A 20,435-nucleotide genomic window follows, 5' to 3' on the forward strand; every position below is an offset into this window, starting at 1 on the left:
CGGTACTGGAGCCGACGATTTTGTATGCAGCGAGTGCATGGGCGCCGGCGGCTAGGAAGCTGCTGGTCCGCAGGCAGTTGGACGCGGTCCAGCGGGGCTTCGCGCAGAAGATTGCGAGGACCCACAGGACCGCGTCCCTGCACTCGGCCCTTATACTTGCCGGGTTGCTTCCTCTGGACCTTCGGGTCCAAGAAGCAGCCCGCTTATTTGAAATAAGAAAGGGTCATTCCCGGCAGGTGGTAGGGGACCGAGACCTGGAGGTACCGGTCAGCTACCTGAGACTACCGCACCCGTCTGGTCAAGTTGGTGTGGAGTTCTCCTGTCTGGGGGAAAGTGCGGAAGAAGTCCGACTTGCCACCGCGGCTGCCGACTTGGTAATTTATACCGACGGCAGCCGCATAGAGGACAAGGTGGGTGCGGCGTTCTGCGTCAAGCGGGGCGCCGCAGAGCTGTTCACGAAAAAGCTCAAGTTGGGCAACTTCTGCACCGTATACCAGGCAGAGCTGCTGGCTCTGGCTGAGGCAACAGGGCACGCGGCCAACGAGTCGGCGCAAGTCTGCGCCGTACTTAGCGACTCGCGGTCCGCCCTCGAAACTGTCGCAAGACCTGACACCCTCCATCCTTTAGCGTTAAGAGTGAAGGATAATGTTATGAAAGTGAGAGAAAAAGGGAAGGATGTAAGGTTGTTTTGGGTGAAAGCGCACGCGGGGATGGAGGGGAATGAGAGGGCGGACCAGCTGGCCAAGGAAGCGGCCCTGAAGAGTAAAAGACGACCGGAATATGAGAGATGCCCTGTTTCATTCGTCAAGAGGCAACTGAGACAGCAGTCGCTTGACGAATGGAACAGGAGGTATGTAGAAGGAACGACGGCTTCGGTGACGAGGATGTTCTTCCCGGACGCCGTCTCAGCCCACCGCGTGCTCCGCAGCATCGAGGTGGACACGGTCTTGGTTCAGCTCTTCACGGGGCACGGGGGGTTCTCTGAGTACCTTCACAGGTTCAAGCTCAAGGAGGACCCCTCGTGCTTCTGTGAACCGGGCGTGGACCAGACCGTGATCCACCTTGTGGCCCGGTGTCCCGCATTCGGGGGACTCCGGCTCGACTTCGAGTGCCGGTCTGGTGTTCAGGTCAAAGAAGACACGATACCCTCCCTGATAGGCGATAAAGCTACTAGGCAGGATTTTGTATATTATTGTAAAACAATAGTTAAAAAGATTATAGAAATAAATAAAACCTAGGTATAAGATAAAAGACTGTTATAAAATAAATAATAAATGTGCAAATATGTGATACCTAGAAAATAAGATATACAAAATAAAAAAAGGGATGAAAGAAGAGTAGTATAGAAGGGCACAAAAGAAAGAAATATAGCATGAAAGACAGACTAAAAGAATATGTGATGAAAGACTGATGAGTATGAAAATAAAAAAATATATGTGAAAAAATTACTGTAACAAAAGACCCTGTCCCACAAAAAGATAGGGGTACGAGAGACCCCCAATAGCGGGGGTCATAAAAAAAAAAAAAAAAAAAAAAAAAAAAACCTAACCTAACCTAACCTAACCTAACCTAACCTAACCTAACCTAACCTAACCTAACCTAACCTAACCTAACCTAACCTAACCTAACCTAACCTAACCTAACCTAACCTAACCTAACCTAACCTAACCAGTCCTGCGCACGCTCCCGAGCCGAACGCACCGGTCCGTAACGCTTTACCGCACAAATTGCAAGTTTAAATTAGTTTAAATTAGTTTTGAGTGGGTTATAGTGTGAAAAATCTATCAAGTGATACATGAAAAAATCCGCCAATTAACACCGAACAAAAATCCGTGAAAAGTTTTAAAATCGGAATTTAATTGGATTTTTAAGAAGCAAAAGTTCGAATTAAGTGCGGAATAGTGAAAAAACTAAAAGGACCCGCCGCGCGCGAATAAGCGCTGTAACACAAACTTTTTGAATTGCTATCTTGTGCGCGCTTGCGTAAGCTTTACGAGCGTATTAACAAAAAATTTTTTGGATAAAAACTCGAAAAGTTATAGAAGAAAAAACAAATTCCAATTGGAAATTATCCAATTGGAAACAGTCGTCGAAGCCGGACACCCACTGCTAAGCGAGGCAGAGGGGTCGAGGGGTGCAGCCGGGAGCCTGACAACGCCGATAACGCGGGACAATATAAATTAGACAAGGTAGCCGCCGGGATTTGATTTCAAAATTAAAAATTTATAAGTGGTGGGTAGAAGTGAAAGACTGTCACGGACCCTGCGCAAATTAGCAGGGTACCATTTTTTAGGGCCCACAAAAGGGTAGACTATCACAAAACAAGAAAATCTCCACCCACCACAAAGGTCAAAATCAGATCATAAGATCGATAATAAAACAAAATTGGCTCGTATTAAAATAATAATCATACTCGGCGGCTGCCACTGAGATTGAGGTTTTCTTGACCCATCTCATAGATTTAAGAACTAGGTTAATTAGTTAGTTAAGTAGTTGCAGAAGATATAGCAGGGAAGTCTAAATAAAAAAGAGCGGGCGGTAGACGTTAAAATACATTAAAACGAATCAATTTTGCGCCGCCGCGGCCGTAACAAAACATCTGGCGCGCACCTGGACGCCGCGGACAAGGACAGCGACACCGGGCGGCGCGACCGTCTCTCTTGCACGCGTTGCGTTGCATCGGGAGCGCGCCGGCTGCGCGGACGAGGTCAACGACCCCGGGCGGCGCACCTGTCCGCATCGCGCGAGCCGCCGAGCCGTGCGTAATATAACGTAATAATAAAAGTTGAGATTTCCTTGCTATATACTGTAACATTAATCTAGTGGCCCTATTGCCTTAGGATAAGACGACAAAGCCCTATTGCACTAAGATTAAGTTTACTTTATAATTGACAAATTATTAAATTAGTTAAGCGGCCCTATTGCCTTAGGATAAGACGACAAAGCCCTATTGCACTAAGATTAAGTTTACTTTATAATTGACAAATAATTAAAGTAGTAAACGGCCCTATTGCCTTAGGATAAGAAGCGAAGTGACTACCTATCGCACTAGGGTAGATTAAAACAGACAAAGCGATAACCTAACCAAAAGAAATAAAGAAGCAGGCAGATTAAGTCATTACATTCAGTTTACATTATATTAAGTTGCCCCCGCCGCCCGCGCGTCGCACGTCACCCCTCACCACCGGGCCGCGCGCGCGTGCCGCGCCGCACCTGTGCCGGCGGTCAAGGCCGAGCGCTCGAGTGGAGCAATTAAGTAATTAAGAAGTCATAAAAAAAGAATTGCATAACGTTGACAAAAAAAAAGTAAACAAACTACAGGAAATTACAAAAAGTTATAGTGAAACTAAATAATAGGAGTCTAATTCCATTAGGTTATAAGATAGTTTATATATAAAAGATCGCCCTTTTGCACTAGGTTAGGACTTATTTAAATATTTAGAAGATAGAACTTATTTTATACATTGAGTTGACATATAATTATTAAATTTTAAATTATACAGACGCGTATCCCTATTAGAAATGATTAGGACCCCCACAAAGACCACCGACGCGGGCGAGGTGAGCCAGGCAGGCGCCAGCCAGGCGTGCCGGGTGAGCACCTCGCCCACTAGAAGCGTCCGGAGGAGTGTGGGGGAGTGGGAAGGGCAGGTAAAAAAGCCCGGGACCTCTCCCCGTAGCGTCGTGCCGGCCGTGAAAGTAAAGGCGCGTACGTTGCCGAAAGCGGTGGAGCCGACACCTGCTCCCGCGGCGGCCGGGCAATCCCCGAAAGGGGACAAACCGGCTTCCGCGGACCGGATGAAGGAGGCGCGAGCGTGCCTAACAAAGGCGAAATTGCACCTGGGCAGCTCGCGCAACCTAAAAACGGAGATAAAAGAGCAGGTGATATTAGCCATTAATCGGCTCTACGAATTGTTTAAGGAGGCTGAGCTCGCACATAGAGAGAGAACCCAGGACCCAAAAGGGGGTCCAGTAGAGCAGCCGGCGAGCGGGGCGAAACGGGTGGAAGCAGTAGTGAAGGATCCACCCGCAAACCCCCTGCCGGCGAGCCAGTGCGAGCTCCTTAAGAAATTAGACAGCCACGCGAGACTCCTTGAAGCCAATACCAAAGAATTGGAGGGCTTGAGGGAGTCTCTAGTGGCTGCAAAAGTACAAGAAAAAGTGAAGCCTCCCGGCACGTACGCGAGCGTGGCGGCCGGCCCGGCAAAAAGGCCGCCACCGGGGTGCGAACCTAAGCACTCGGTGGCGGTCTCGTCGGGGACCGACACGGGCGAGCAGGTCCTGGGAAAAATACGGAAAGCTCTAAACGCCACCCAGACCGGCATAAGGGTCGACCGGATCCGCAGGGTGCGGGACGGTCGGGTCATCCTGGGCTGCGGCTCAGAGGTCGAGCTGGAGAGGGTGCGTGAGGGGCTGAGGAGGGCAGGCAAGGACCTGAGCCTAGCAGAGGTCAAAAACAAGGACCCACTGGTGCTGCTCAGAGACGTAATGGCCTATAATACTAACGAAGAAATAGTAAAGGCCATTAAGACCCAAAATAAACACCTGCTGGTCGACGTCTCTGAGGAGGATCAGAGGGCGGAGGTAAGGTTCAGGAGGAGGGCGCGAAATGTGCAGACGATCCATGTGGTCATGCGCGTGTCGCCTGCGCTCTGGGGACGGCTGACGGCTGCGGGCTACATGCACGTGGACCTCCAGCGAGTGCGGGTGCATGATCACTCCCCGCTAGTCCAGTGCACTCGGTGCCTAGGTTACGGCCACACCAAACGGCATTGCGCGGAGAGCGAAGACCGCTGCAGCCATTGTGGTGGCCGGCACCTACGCGCCGAGTGTCCGGATCGGCAAGCCGGGAAACCTCCCGCCTGCCGGAACTGCCGACTAGCTAAGGCAGACCGGTGGGACCACGGCGCATTTGACGAAGACTGTCCTGTGCGGAGAAAGTGGGACACCATAGCACGGGCGTCCGTAGCCTATTGCTAAGGGCACCCAGGTGACCCACCGCACTCTCCGCGCAGGGCACCACCAGTACCGCGTGGCGCAGCTTAACCTGCAAAGGTCCGAGCTCGCTACGGCCGAGCTGATATGCGAAGCGCCGAAGAGAGGCTGGGCGTTCGCATTGGTCCAGGAGCCGTATATCGGCGCTATTGGCGAGATGAGGCACTACCCAGGGACAAGGGTGGTACAATGTGTCGCGCGAGGCAACGGGGAGGTTGTCAAGGCGGCCATTGTGCTATTCGACGACACCATCGATATCACTCAATGTCCCCAACTCACGTCTGGCAACGTTGCCGTGGCCAGGCTGAGGACTGGGGCTTGGGAGATAGGGGTGGTGTCCGTCTACCTGGAGCCTAATACGCCCGTCGGACCATACCTGGACCGAATCGGCTCGGCCGTGGAGGGCTTGGGGACTGCCAACGTGGTACTGGGTGGCGACGTCAATGCGCATAACACCTGGTGGGGTAGCCGGTCCACGGACCGAAGGGGGGAGGAGGTCGCAGCCGCCCTCGACCAACTGGGGGTGCACGTGTTGAACCAAGGGTCTGAGCCGACGTTTGATACGTATCGGGGCGGTAAGCATTACTCCAGTCGCGTCGACATTACTGCTTGCTCGACCACCCTGCTCGACCGAGCGGTGGGCTGGAGCCTCGTGGACGACATATCCTCGTCGGACCACAGGGCAATTGTGTTCAATCTGAAGTTTGAGAAGTCCCGAGGCACGGACGTCAAGCGGACCACACGGCAGTACACTACCCGTAGGGCAGACTGGGGCGAGTTCCATCGAACTGTCGCCCGGCTGCTATCGGATCGCTGCCTGACGTCTACCGAGGTGAATCAGATCACCGAGGAGGGGGCGTTGGACAGCATGGTCGGTCGGTATGTGGAAACCGTGAGGGACGCTTGCGAGTTGGTCCTGCCGAAGGTCTCCAAGCGGAAGAGGACAGAATTGCCCTGGTGGTCCGAACAGCTCTCTCTCCTCAAGGCGGATGTCTTGAGGAAGAAGAGAAGGATCAGGGCCGCGAGGCCGGCTCGTAAGGAGCTGGTCTGGCGCGAGTACTGCGACGCGAAGGAGGCATACCGCCTCGAGGCGAGGCGCGCTCAGACCCATAGCTGGAAGCGTTTCTGTGAGAGACAGGATCGCGAGACCATGTGGGACGGGATCCACCGTGTGATGCGTCGCACGGAGGTGAGGCGAGAGGACGTCCCCCTCGTCCAGTCAGGTAAAGTGCTGGACGCAGCGGGATCAGCCAGGCTGCTGGCGGAGGTTTTCTTCCCGGAGGACGACCCCGGGAAGGACAATGCGGACCACAGAACTGTAAGAGCTAAAGCCGATGAAGTCAATTCGGGGGACCATGACGGAACATGCGATCCCCCGTTTACGATGGAGGAGCTCCGATGGTCCGTATCGACCTTCAACGCCAAGAAGGCACCTGGCTCTGACGGACTCACCGCGGACATCTGCCGAGCGGCCGTCGCCGTGGACCCCGTTCTGTACCTCGCGCTCTCCAACCGGTGTCTCGCGCTTTCCCACTTCCCCACGAGATGGAAAGAGGCAGTGGTCGTAGCGTTGCGGAAGCCGGACAAGGAGGACTACACGCACCCGAAATCCTACAGGCCCATCGGACTTCTGCCGATTCTCGGCAAGGTCCTTGAGAAAATGATGGTCCGTAGGATCCGGTGGTACACTGCACCGTATATCAGTAGCCACCAATACGGCTTCATGCCGCAGAGGTGTACCGAAAACTCCCTGTATGACCTGATCCAGCATCTGCGAACCCGGCTGAAGGAGAAGGAGATCGCGGTGCTGGTATCATTGGACATAGAGGGAGCCTTCGATAACGCCTGGTGGCCTGCTATACGGTGCAGACTGGCAGAAACTCGCTGCCCCGCGAATCTGCGGCGCCTTGTCGACAGCTATTTTAGCGATCGCAAGGTGTCCGTACGGTACGCGGGGGCAGAGTGGGCCAGAGAGACCACCAAGGGGTGCGTGCAGGGATCCGTAGGCGGCCCAACCTTCTGGACCCTCCTCATCAACCCTCTCCTGGAGGAGGTGGCAAAGACCGGGACACACTGCCAGGCGTTCGCAGATGACGTCGTGCTGGTCTTCTCGGGGCAGAAGGCCCAGGACATCTCGAGTCGGGCCAATGCCGTTCTCGCCCGTGTTCATGAATGGGGGGTCAGGAACAAGCTGAGGTTCGCACCACACAAAACAAAGGTGATGGTGCTAACCAATAAGCTGAAGTTCGACTACCCATTACTGAGCATGGGAGGTGAGCCGCTTGGCCGGACTGGGGAGGTCCGGATACTTGGCCTCACAGTTGACGATAGGCTCACGTTCAACAGTCACGTGAAGAACGTGAGCAAGAAGGCACAGGGCCTCTATCGTCAGCTGTGTAGGGCTGCGAAGGTATCTTGGGGTCTGAACTCGGAGGTGATCAGAACGATGTATCTGGCGGTGCTGGAGCCGACGATTTTGTATGCAGCGAGTGCATGGGCGCCGGCGGCTAGGAAGCTGCTGGTCCGCAGGCAGTTGGGCGCGGTCCAGCGGGGCTTCGCGCAGAAGATCGCGAGGACCCACAGGACCGCGTCCCTGCACTCGGCCCTTATACTTGCCGGGTTGCTTCCCCTGGACCTTCGGGTCCAAGAAGCAGCCCGCTTATTTGAAATAAGAAAGGGTCATTCCCGGCAGGTGGTAAAGGACCGAGACCTGGAGGTACCGGTCAGCTACCTGAGACTACCACACCCGTCTGGTCAAGTTGGTGTGGAGTTCTCCTGTCTGGGGGAAAGTGCGGAGGAAGTCCGACTTGCCACCGCGGCTGCCGATCTGGTAATTTATACCGACGGCAGCCGCATAGAGGATAAGGTGGGTGCGGCGTTCTGCGTCAAGCGGGGCGCCGTAGAGTCATACACAAAGAAACTCAAGTTGGGCAACTTCTGCACCGTATACCAGGCAGAGCTGCTGGCTCTAGCTGAGGCAACAGGGTACGCGGCCGGCGAGTCGGCGCAAGTCTGCGCCGTACTGAGCGACTCGCGGTCCGCTCTCGAAACTGTCGCAAGATCGGACACCCTCCATCCCTTAGCGTTAAGAGTGAAGGAGAATGTGATGAAAGTGAGAGAAAAAGGGAAGGATGTAAGGTTGTATTGGGTGAAAGCGCACGCGGGGATGGAGGGGAACGAGAGGGCGGACCAGCTTGCCAAGGAAGCGGCCCTGAAGAGTAAAAGACGACCAGAATATGAGAGATGCCCTGTTTCATTCGTCAAGCGGCAACTGAGACAGGAGTCGCTCGACGAATGGAACAGGAGGTATGTAGAAGGAACGACGGCTTCGGTAACGAGGATGTTTTTCCCGGACGCCGCCTCAGCTTACCGCGTGCTCCGCAGCATCGAGGTGGACGCGGTCTCGGCCCAGCTCTTCACGGGGCACGGGGGGTTCTCTGAGTACCTTTATAGGTTTAAGCTCAAGGAGGACCCCTCGTGCTTCTGTGAACCGGGCGTGGGCCAGACCGTGATCCACCTTGTGGCCCGGTGTCCCGCATTCGGGGGACTCCGGTACGACTTCGAGTGCCGGTCTGGCGTGCAAATCAGGGAGGACTCGATTGCCTCCCTGATAGGCGGGGAATTCAAAAGTACATTCTTAACCCTCTGTAAAGAAATAGTCAAAAAAGCTACAAGCATTAACAAAACGCAAACATAATAAACAAATAGAAAATAGAAAATAAAGTGACAAAATGAAACATAAACCTGTGATAAATGAAAAATAATTATAGAGTAAGAAATTTATTGTAAAATATTAATAAATTGTTATTATTGTAAAATAAAAAAGGTAACATAAAAACATAAAATGGAATTAGTAATAAGAAAAGAGGAAAGAATGAAAGTTGAATAGAGCAAATGAGAAAGAAAGATGAATTGTTGAATGAAAGATAGAAAACAGACTGAAAGAAATGATAATGTAAAGAAAGAAAGACGAGTAAGAAAATAAAAACGTATGTGAAAAATATTGCTGAAAAGGTCCCTGTCCCAAAAATCAGATAGGGGTACGAGAGGCCCCCAATAGCGGGGGTCATATAAAAAAAAAAAAAAAAAAAAAAAAAAAAAAAAAAAAAAAAAAAAAAAACCTAACCTAACCTAACCTAACCCAGTCCGCGCCGCGCTCCCGAGCAATACACACGCTCCCACGTGCCCGAGATCGTTCCGTAAAGTTAGAAAAATTAGTAAAAGTGGTATAAAGTTAAGTAATATAGAAGTGTTATATATAGAAAAAAGCGCGCTTTTACGAGGAATCGATGTAATCGAATCGGTGCAAAGAAAATAAAAATCGGATTATAAACCGATTTTTAATTAAGAAAACAACGAATTAGACGCGGAGTGCGGCAACGAGAAAAGTGCGAACGCTGCAAATATTTGAGTGTAAAAGTGTGTAACGGCGACTGCAGAAAGTTGCGGAATTGTCCCCTCTACATCCCTGTGTAAATTTCATATTTTTAGTACAATAATTAGTGAAGTTATTAATTTTTAAAGCAGTTTTTCCTCAAGTTTTTACAAGAAATCAACGTTAAGTGCCCAAAAATAGTGGATAATAGTGGAAAATAGTGCAAAATTTTATTCAGCGTGCTACATCCTGTCCTAGGCTAGAGTTTAAGTGCCCTCACAACCAGCTAGAGGCAACCACCTGGCCAGGGCAGACGAAAATCTCAAAACCACGTGGCCACGAGGTACTGGATCCGGAGCCATCAGCGACCAAAACGATACATCACTGAAAAGGGGACACTGCGACGATTCTAAAACCGTGCGGACATTAAAGATAAGTGCATGCGTTGTTAAGTTATAGAGCGGCAAAGTTTGACAAAATTGACATTTGTTGCTAAGGCCAAAACTAATTAAATTCTTTGTAGTAAAAATCGCAAAAATAGTTCAAATTCATTTTCTAGTAACACTTTATTAAATTAGATTCTCAAACTAAATTATTTCAAAGGCACAACAAAGGTCAATTTACATTTCATATTACGCGAAAATAAAAAATTGTCAAAAATTTGCTTCTCTATAGTAAGTAAGCAAGAGCAGTGGTTTTTAAACCCTCTCTAATAGTTATAAGATTTTTATACGGTAAATTTGTAGTGTTTCACAAACTATTTAGGCGACATGGTGGTAAACAAGGGCGATGACGTACCGGCGAGTGGCCGAGCGATAACAACGAGAAAGGTAAATGTATCGCCCGCAATTGTAGATAATGGTGCCGGGGAAAGCACATCAGCACAGGGGAACAAGCCCGGTACCTCCTCCGAGCAGGTCAGTCCTGTTCAAAAACCCGAACAAGTAAAAAGGAGACGCATAGTGCCGGACAAGCCTGCAAAGGGTTTGCTTGTGGGGCAAGGGGCTGAAGAAACCCCGAAAGTGGTCAACCCAGCTCAGACGGATAGGGTCAAGGAGGCCAGAGCGTGCTTAAATAAAGCGAAGCTTAATTTAGGCATCTCTCGCAACCTAAAGACGGAAATTAAGGAGGAAGTGACCCGGGCATTGGATAAGTTATACCAGCTTGTTAAAGAGGCCGAAACTGACAGACTGAAGGCCAGTGGACATTATAGGACTGCGAGCTCGACCGCCGGGCAGACGAGCGAGATAGTAGGGAGGAAAGAGGAAGAGGAAGCCTCCCTTACTGCACCCCCGAGTGTCGGGCGGCCGGAGTCGCAGCCGCAACCACACACCGCGGAGCTCTTTAAAAGACTTGAGGAGCATGGGAAACTTTTGGCGGCTAACACCAAGGAGGTAGAAAGCCTCAAGGAGTCTCTCCATGCTATGATAGTTAACAAGGAGCAACCACTGGCAAAAGGCACATATGCAAGTGTAGCCGCCGTACCGGCAAAAGGACCGCCACCGGGGGTCGAAAAAACACACTCGGTCGCGGTCTCGTCGGGAACGGCAACGGGAGAGGAGGTGCTCAGTAAAATAAGAAAGGCACTTGACGCCACAAAAACAGGTATAAGAGTAGACAAAGTGCGAAAGGTACGGGATGGCAAGGTGATACTGGGATGTAGCACGGAAGCTGAATTGGCGAAAGTTCGCGAAAGATTAAGAACAGGGAAAGATCTTAATCTTAACCTCGAGGAACTGAAGAGCAAAGATCCTCTGGTCATTCTCAGGGACGTCATGGCATACAACACGAATGAGGACATAATAAGGGCCATTAAATCCCAAAATCAACATCTTTTAGGAGACGTACCTGAGAAGGAGCAGAGGATAGAGGTTAGGTATAGAAAGGGAACACGGAACGCGCTAACGACGCACGTAATACTCCGAGTGTCGCCGAAGGTATGGAGCCGTTTGACCGACACGGGTCTAGTGCACGTGGACCTCCAGCGGGTGCGCGTGTATGACCACTCACCACTGGTACAATGCACTCGCTGCCTCGGATACGGACACAGTAAAAGACTGTGTACTGAGACCGAGGACAGATGCGGCCACTGCGGAGGTCGTCATCATAGAAACGAGTGTACAGACAGGCAAGCTGGGAAAGCACCCACCTGTCGAAACTGCTGCAAAGCAAAAATAGATCGACAGGACCACGGGGCATTTGACGCCGACTGTCCAGTAAGGAGGCGTTGGGACACCATTACACGGGCATCCATAGCTTATTGCTAAAGGCACCCAGGTGACTCAACGCACCCAACATGCTGGGCTCCACCAGTATCATGTTGTGCAGCAAAATTTGCAACGATCTGAGCTTGCCACGGCCGAGTTGATTAGCGAGGCGCCGAAGAGGGGATGGGCGATCGCGCTGGTTCAGGAACCTTATATCGGAGCTATAGGCGAGATGCGGCATTATCCAGGGACTAGGATAGTACAATGTGTCGCCCGGGACGCAGGCGAAGTGGTCAAGGCGGCCATTGTACTATTCGACGATGCGATTGATATCATCCAATGTCCCCAACTCACGACGGCTAACATCGCTGTTGCTAAGTTGCGAACTGGGGCGTGGGAGATAGCAATCGTATCAGTCTATCTGGAACCAAATGTCGCAGTCGGACCTTACCTGGACCAAATTAGCTTGGCGGTGGAAGACTTGGGGATGGATAATGTGTTACTGGGAGGAGACGTCAATGCCCGCAACACGGAATGGGGCTGCCAAAGTGCAGACCAAAGGGGTATAGAAGTGGCGGCAACATTGGACCAGCTGGAGCTCCACTTGCTAAATAAGGGGTCTGAGCCGACCTTCGACACGTACAGGGGCGGGAGACATTATTCGAGTCGCGTCGACGTAACCGCGTGCTCAACCGCTCTCCTCGACCGGGTGGAGAACTGGAATCTTGCTGATGATATAACATCTTCTGACCACAGGGCAATCGTGTTTCACTTGAAACTTGTGAGGTCCCAAGGTATAGACGTCAGGCGAACCACACGGAAGTTCAACACCCGTAGGGCAGACTGGGAAGAATTCAATACGACTCTAACCCGGCTGCTAACTGACAGCTGCCTGACGACCGCCGAGGTGAATGAGATCACTGAAAAGGGGGCGTTGGACAGCTTTGTTGGTCGGTACATGGACACCGTGGGGGAAGCCTGCGAGCTGATCTTGCCAAAGGTCTCCAAGCGGAAAGGGGCACAGCTGCCCTGGTGGTCTGAGAATCTCACCCTCCTCAAGAAAGACGTGGCGAGAAAAAAGAGACGAATAAGAAACGCGAGGCCGGCCCGGAAGGAGCTGGTTGTACGCGAATACGTCGAAGCGAAAGAAGCTTACCGCCTTGAGGCAAAGGCGGCTCAGACCTCCAGTTGGAAACAGTTTTGTGAGAAACAAGATAGAGAGTCAATGTGGGATGGGATATACCGCGTGATTCGCCGCACGCAGACAATGCGCGAGGACGTCCTCCTCGTCCAGTCCAATAAAGTGCTGGATGCAGAGGGGTCAGCCAGGCTGCTGGCAGAGGTTTTCTTCCCGGAAGACAACCCCGGGGAGGACAATGCGGACCACCAAATTGTAAGAGTTAAATCCGATGAAATCAACGCGGAGAGTGGTGGCGAAACCCTCGACCCTCCGTTTACGATGGAGGAACTCCGATGGTCCGTGTCAACCTCAAATGCCAAGAAGGCACCGGGCGCAGACGGACTCACTGCGGACATCTGCAGGGCGGCCATTGACGCGGACCCAGTCCTATTTTTGGCTCTCTCAAATAGATGTCTCGCGCTTTCCCACTTCCCCACGAGGTGGAAGGAAGCGGTTGTCGTGGCTTTCCGGAAGCCCGACAAAGAGGACTATACGCACCCGAAATCTTATAGGCCGATCGGACTTCTACCTATCATAGGGAAAATGTTCGAAAAGATCATGGTCAAAAGAATCCGGTGGTACACTGCGCCTTATATCAGTAGCCATCAATATGGCTTTATGCCGCAGAGATGTACCGAGGACTCCCTGTATAACCTGACCCAGCACCTGCGAGCTCGCTTGGAGGAGAAGGAGATTGTAGTGTTGGTGTCACTGGATATAGAGGGAGCCTTCGATAACGCTTGGTGGCCTGCTATAAGGTGTAGACTGGCAGAAACGCGCTGCCCCGTGAATCTGCGGCGCCTTGTCGATAGCTACTTTAGCGACCGCAAGGTGTCCGTACGGTACGCGGGGGCGGAGTGGGCCAGAGAGACCACCAAGGGGTGCGTGCAAGGGTCTGTGGGGGGTCCGGCCTTCTGGACCCTCCTCATTAACCCCCTCCTGGAAGAGGTGATAAAGGGCGGGACATACTGCCAAGCGTTCGCAGATGACATTGTGCTGGTCTTCTCGGGGCAGAAGGCTCAGGACATCTCGAGTAAGGCCAATGAGGTTCTCGCTCATATTCATGAATGGGGAGTCAAGAACAAGCTGCGGTTTGCACCTCACAAAACAAAGGTGATGGTGCTAACCAATAAGCTTAAATACGACACCCCATTACTGACTATGGGAGGCGAGCAACTCGGTCATACAAGGGAAGTCCGGATACTAGGTATCACGATTGACGATAGACTGACGTACAACAGCCACGTCAAAAATGTCTGTAGGAAGGCCGAGGGCCTCTATCGTCAATTGTGCAGGGCCGCGAAGGTATCTTGGGGCCTGAATTCCGAGGTGATCAGGACAATGTATCTGGCGGTGTTGGAGCCAGTGATTTTGTATGGAGCGAGTGCATGGGCGCCAGCAGCTAGGAAGCTGACGGTTCGCAGGCAGCTTGAGGCGGTGCAGCGGGGGTTCGCGCGAAAAATAGCGAAAACCCACCGTACCGCTTCACTGCACTCGGCCCTTATACTCGCCGGGCTGCTCCCCTTGGACCTCCGAGTCCAGGAGGCGGCAGAGCTGTTCGCGGTAAAACGTGGGCACTCCCGGCGGATAGTAGGCGACCGAGAACTGGAGACACCAGAAAGCTTCCTGAGACTACCACACCCGTCTGTTCAAATTGGTGTGGAGTTCTCATGCCTGGGAGAAAGTGCGGAGGAAGTCCAACTTGCCACCGCGGCTGTCGATCTGGTTATTTACACCGATGGCAGTCGCATAGACGACAAAGTGGGAGCGGCGTTCACTGTCACGCGGAACGCCGCAGAGTTAAAAACCAAAAAGCTCAAGTTGGGTAACTTCTGCACCGTATACCAGGCAGAGCTGTTGGCCTTAGAGGAAGCAACAAGGCACGCGGCCAACGAGTCGGCGCAATCGTGTGCCATTATGAGCGACTCGCGATCCGCCCTCGAAACTCTCGCACAACCGGACACCCTCCATCCCCTAGCGTTTAGAGTGAAAGAGAATATAATGAAAGCGAGAGAGAAAGGAAAGAATGTGAAACTATTTTGGGTGAAAGCGCACGCGGGGATGGTGGGCAACGAGAGGGCGGACCAGCTGGCCAAGGATGCGGCCTTAAAAAGCAAGAAGAGACCAGAGTATGAGAGGTGCCCCGTTTCCTTCGTCAAGCGACAACTCAGGTTGGATACGCTTGACGAATGGAACCGGAGGTATGCGGAAGGCAACACGGCTTCAACAACGAGGATTTTCTTCCCGAACGCAGATATAGCATATCGAGTCCTCCGAAGTATTCAGATGGACACAGTTCTGGTCCAGATGTTCACGGGGCACGGGGGATTCTCGGAGTACCTGCACAGGTTTAAACTCAAAGAGAGTCCTTCGTGCCTTTGTGATCCTGCGGTGGACCAGACTGTGTTGCATCTAATCACCTGCTGCCCAAGGTATGGTAGATTGAAGTATGACTGCGAAATGGCAATGGGCGTTGACATACAGAAGAACACCATCTCCTCTATCATAGACGACGCATAGAGCCGTCCCGTATTTCTAGAATTTGCAGCAAAAATAATTAAAAAAGCCACAAAAGAAAATAAAGTCAGTCAGTAACAAAAATTAAACGTAAATAGGAAACAGATATTATCAGACAAATAAGTATAAACAACTGTAAAATAAATAGAGTAAGTAGAAAATAAGTAAAATGGTTAAAATTCGAAATGCATTGTAAATATAAGGTAAACATAGATAGGAACAAACATAAGTATAGAAATAAGAAATATTATTTAAGCATAGACTAAGTGAAATATTATAATTAGCATAAGAAATAAATAAATAGCGATGTAAAAACAAAAATAACCATACTTTAAGCGTAAGCAACATATATTAAATTAAATGTATAAAATTAAGATAGATAAATGATAAAACAGAGCCGGCGGTGGGGGGTTTTAGTCAGTAAGAGTCTGACACTGTCTGGGCCCTCCATTCCCAGACGTCCATTCGAGGATTTCCCCCCGCCGCCTAGAAATTGTAAACTAGAATAAAAAAGGCTCTGACCATGTTAGAGGTACTTTTGCATTGTATAATTTAAAAAAAAAAAAAAAAAAAAACCTAACCTAACCTAACCTAACCTAACCTAACCTAACCTAACCTAACCTAACCTAACCTAACCTAACCTAACCTAACCCGCGTCGACATTACTGCTTGCTCGACCACCCTGCTCGACCGAGCGGTGGGCTGGAGCCTCGTGGACGACATATCCTCGTCGGACCACAGGGCAATTGTGTTCAATCTGAAGTTTGAGAGGTCCCGAGGCACGGACGTCAAGCGGACCACACGGCAGTACACTACCCGTAGGGCAGACTGGGGCGAGTTCCATCGAACTGTCGCCCGGCTGCTATCGGATCGCTGCCTGACGTCTACCGAGGTGAATCAGATCACCGAGGAGGGGGCGTTGGACAGCATGGTCGGTCGGTATGTGGAAACCGTGAGGGACGCTTGCGAGTTGGTCCTGCCGAAGGTCTCCAAGCGGAAGAGGACGGAATTGCCCTGGTGGTCCGAACAGCTCTCTCTCCTCAAGGCGGATGTCTTGAGGAAGAAGAGAAGGATCAGGGCCGCGAGGCCGGCTCGTAAGGAGCTGGTCTGGCGCGAGTACTGCGACGCGAAGGAGGCATACCGCCTCGAGGCGAGGCGCGCTCAGACCCATAGCTGGAAGCGTTTCTGTGAGAGACAGGATCGCGAGACCATGTGGGACGGGATCCACCGTGTGATGCGTCGCACGGAGGTGAGGCGAGAGGACGTCCCCCTCGTCCAGTCAGGTAAAGTGCTGGACGCAGCGGGATCAGCCAGGCTGCTGGCGGAGGTTTTCTTCCCGGAGGACGACCCCGGGAAGGACAATGCGGACCACAGAACTGTAAGAGCTAAAGCCGATGAAGTCAATTCGGGGGACCATGACGGAACATGCGATCCCCCGTTTACGATGGAGGAGCTCCGATGGTCCGTATCGACCTTCAACGCCAAGAAGGCACCTGGCTCTGACGGACATCTGCCGAGCGGCCGTCGCCGTGGACCCCGTTCTGTACCTCGCGCTCTCCAACCGGTGTCTCGCGCTTTCCCGCTTCCCCACGAGATGGAAGGAGGCAGTGGTCGTAGCGTTGCGGAAGCCGGACAAGGAGGACTACACGCACCCGAAATCCTACAGGCCCATCGGACTCTTGCCGATTCTCGGCAAGGTCCTAGAGAAAATGATGGTCCGAAGGATCCGGTGGTACACTGCGCCGTATATCAGTAGCCACCAATACGGCTTCATGCCGCAGAGGTGTACCGAAGACTCCCTGTATGACCTGATCCAGCATCTGCGAACTCGGCTGAAGGAGAAGGAGATCGCAGTGCTGGTAATCATTGGACATAGAGGGAGCCTTCGATAACGCCTGGTGGCCTGCTATACGGTGCAGACTGGCAGAAACTCGCTGCCCCGCGAATCTGCGGCGCCTTGTCGACAGCTATTTTAGCGATCGCAAGGTGTCCGTACGGTACGCGGGGGCAGAGTGGGCCAGAGAGACCACCAAGGGGTGCGTGCAGGGATCCGTAGGCGGCCCAACCTTCTGGACCCTCCTCATCAACCCTCTCCTGGAGGAGGTGGCAAAGACCGGGACACACTGCCAGGCGTTCGCAGATGACGTCGTGCTGGTCTTCTCGGGGCAGAAGGCCCAGGACATCTCGAGTCGGGCCAATGCCGTTCTCGCCCGTGTTCATGAATGGGGGGTCAGGAACAAGCTGAGGTTCGCACCACACAAAACAAAGGTGATGGTGTTAACCAATAAGCTGAAGTTCGACTACCCATTACTGAGCATGGGAGGTAAGCCGCTTGGCCGGACTGGGGAGGTCCGGATACTTGGCCTCACAGTTGACGATAGGCTCACGTTCAACAGTCATGTGAAGAACGTGAGCAAGAAGGCACAGGGCCTCTATCGTCAGCTGTGCAGGGCTGCGAAGGTATCTTGGGGTCTGAACTCGGAGGTGATCAGAACGATGTATCTGGCGGTGCTGGAGCCGACGATTTTGTATGCAGCGAGTGCATGGGCGCCGGCGGCTAGGAAGCTGCTGGTCCGCAGGCAGCTGGACGCGGTCCAGCGGGGCTTCGCGCAGAAGATCGCGAGGACCCACAGGACCGCGTCCCTGCACTCGGCCCTTATACTTGCCGGGTTGCTTCCCCTGGACCTTCGGGTCCAAGAAGCAGCCCGCTTATTTGAAATAAGAAAGGGTCATTCCCGGCAGGTGGTAGGGGACCGAGACCTGGAGGTACCGGTCAGCTACCTGAGACTACCGCACCCGTCTGGTCAAGTTGGTGTGGAGTTCTCCTGTCTGGGGGAAAGTGCGGAGGAAGTCCGACTTGCCACCGCGGCTGCCGACTTGGTAATTTATACCGACGGCAGCCGCATAGAGGATAAGGTGGGTGCGGCGTTCTGCGTCAAGCGGGGCGCCGTAGAGTCATACACAAAGAAACTCAAGTTGGGCAACTTCTGCACCGTATACCAGGCAGAGCTGCTGGCTCTAGCTGAGGCAACAGGGTACGCGGCCGGCGAGTCAGCGCAAGCCTGCGCCATATTGAGCGACTCGCGGTCCGCCCTCGAAACTGTCGCAAGATCGGACACCCTCCACCCCTTAGCGTTAAGAGTGAAGGAGAATGTGATGAAAGTGAGAGAAAAAGGGAAGGATGTAAGGTTGTATTGGGTGAAAGCGCACGCGGGGATGGAGGGGAACGAGAGGGCGGACCAGCTGGCCAAGGAAGCGGCCCTGAAGAGTAAAAGACGACCAGAATATGAGAGATGCCCTGTTTCATTCGTCAAGCGGCAACTGAGACAGGAGTCGCTCGAAGAATGGAACAGGAGGTATGTAGAAGGAACGACGGCTTCGGTAACGAAGATGTTTTTCCCGGACGCCGTCTCAGCCCACCGCGTGCTCCGCAGCATCGAGGTGGACGCGGTCTTGGTCCAGCTCTTCACGGGGCACGGGGGGTTCTCTGAGTACCTTCATAGGTTTAAGCTCAAGGAGGACCCCTCGTGCTTCTGTGAACCGGGCGTGGACCAGACCGTGATCCACCTTGTGGCCCGGTGTCCCGCATTCGGCGGACTCCGGTTCGGCTTCGAGTGCCGGTCTGGAATTCAAGTCAGGGAGGAGACAATACCCTCCCTGATAGGCGGAGAATATAAAGAATCATTCCTATCCCTTTGCAGAGATATAGCGGAAAGTGCAATGAAAAGAAACAAAACGTAAATATAGGAAATAAATAAATAAATATATATTAAAAAATTAAAACAGAAAATATAATTATTAACTATTAAAATATATAAATCTGTAATAAAAATTATTATTGTATAAGAAACAAAAATGTGAAATAAGAATAAAAAAAAGCTATTGAAAATGTAAAAAGCAAGGGAAGAATGATAGATGATCAGAACAAAAGAGAAAGACAGACGAATTGTGGCATGAAAGATTAGAACAGAAAGAAAGATTATGTGAAGAATGAAAGAAAAGAGAATGAAAATAAAATAACTAAGTGAAAAAATTTAATGCTTGTAAAGTCCCTATCCCAACATAAATAGGGGTACGAGAGGCCCCCAATAGCGGGGGTATTAAAAAAAAATAAAAAAAAATAACCCAACCCAACCCAACCCAACCCAACCCAACCCAACAAAAAAAACATGCCCATAGAGCGCTCGCGTTTTATAACTGCACTGGTTGCCCGCTTCTAAACCTTAAGTACGTAAATAGTGTAATTCGAGATGAAACAAAATGTTCGCAAAAGAAGCCGCCCATGGGCCGCTCGCGTTTAATAACTGCCGCCCCTGCACTGGCTGGCCGCTTCTAGGCCTAAAATGTGTGAAATAGGTTTATTCGAGATTAAACAAAACGTTGCTGAAAAAAAGTTGTCCATAGGTCAATTTGCTTAATAAGCGTATTATTGTTTTGTAAGAAACTGTTATTATCACATTGATTAAAACAAAATGTAGTAATTGATAGCGTTTTATTAGCATTTTATATATTAATTGTTAGCATTTACTAAATAATTATTTATTTGTTTTATTGCAGGAACAAGCAGTCGTTCAACTATAGTTTTTCTATGAGAAGCTTCATTACAGACTTATAGTTCCCTTAACTATAAATTTAAACCCTAACTATATAACAAAATAACTGCTACACGTTGTAATACGCTCGCATCATCATAAACAGTTTAATTATAAGTACAGTTTAAATTCGTAAATCATGACCAATAATAATAATTACGATCAAATCTTTTCATTTTGACTTTTTATTTACTTTACAATTTTTAGATATTCCTTATACGATGGTAATTTGCTTTAAATTTAACGGCAGTTGTATAACTATTTATCAATTCTATGAATGTTATATTGAACAGTAGATTTGATGATTTGAATTTACTGTTTTACTGTTCCTATAAATTTACACAGACGATAGTTACAGAGCTTGAGTCTTATTTTTGGATGATAATCTACTTTGGTTCCAAAGTATGCCCACCGTGTTTTAGGTGATGGATTTTACAAATTGTGAACTAAAAAGATTTGTGTCGTTGAGTTTTACCAGTAAGCGGGGTCGGTTCGCAGGGATTCATAATGGTTTTTATAATATTTTTTCATCAGCTCGGATGAACACAAATTGTAATTTAAAAGAGAAA

Source organism: Battus philenor, unplaced genomic scaffold (assembly GCF_028537555.1).
Source record: "Battus philenor isolate CCGP_79_NKW_IND1 unplaced genomic scaffold, ilBatPhil1.0.hap1 SCAF_4, whole genome shotgun sequence".
Taxonomy (NCBI): domain Eukaryota; kingdom Metazoa; phylum Arthropoda; class Insecta; order Lepidoptera; family Papilionidae; genus Battus; species Battus philenor.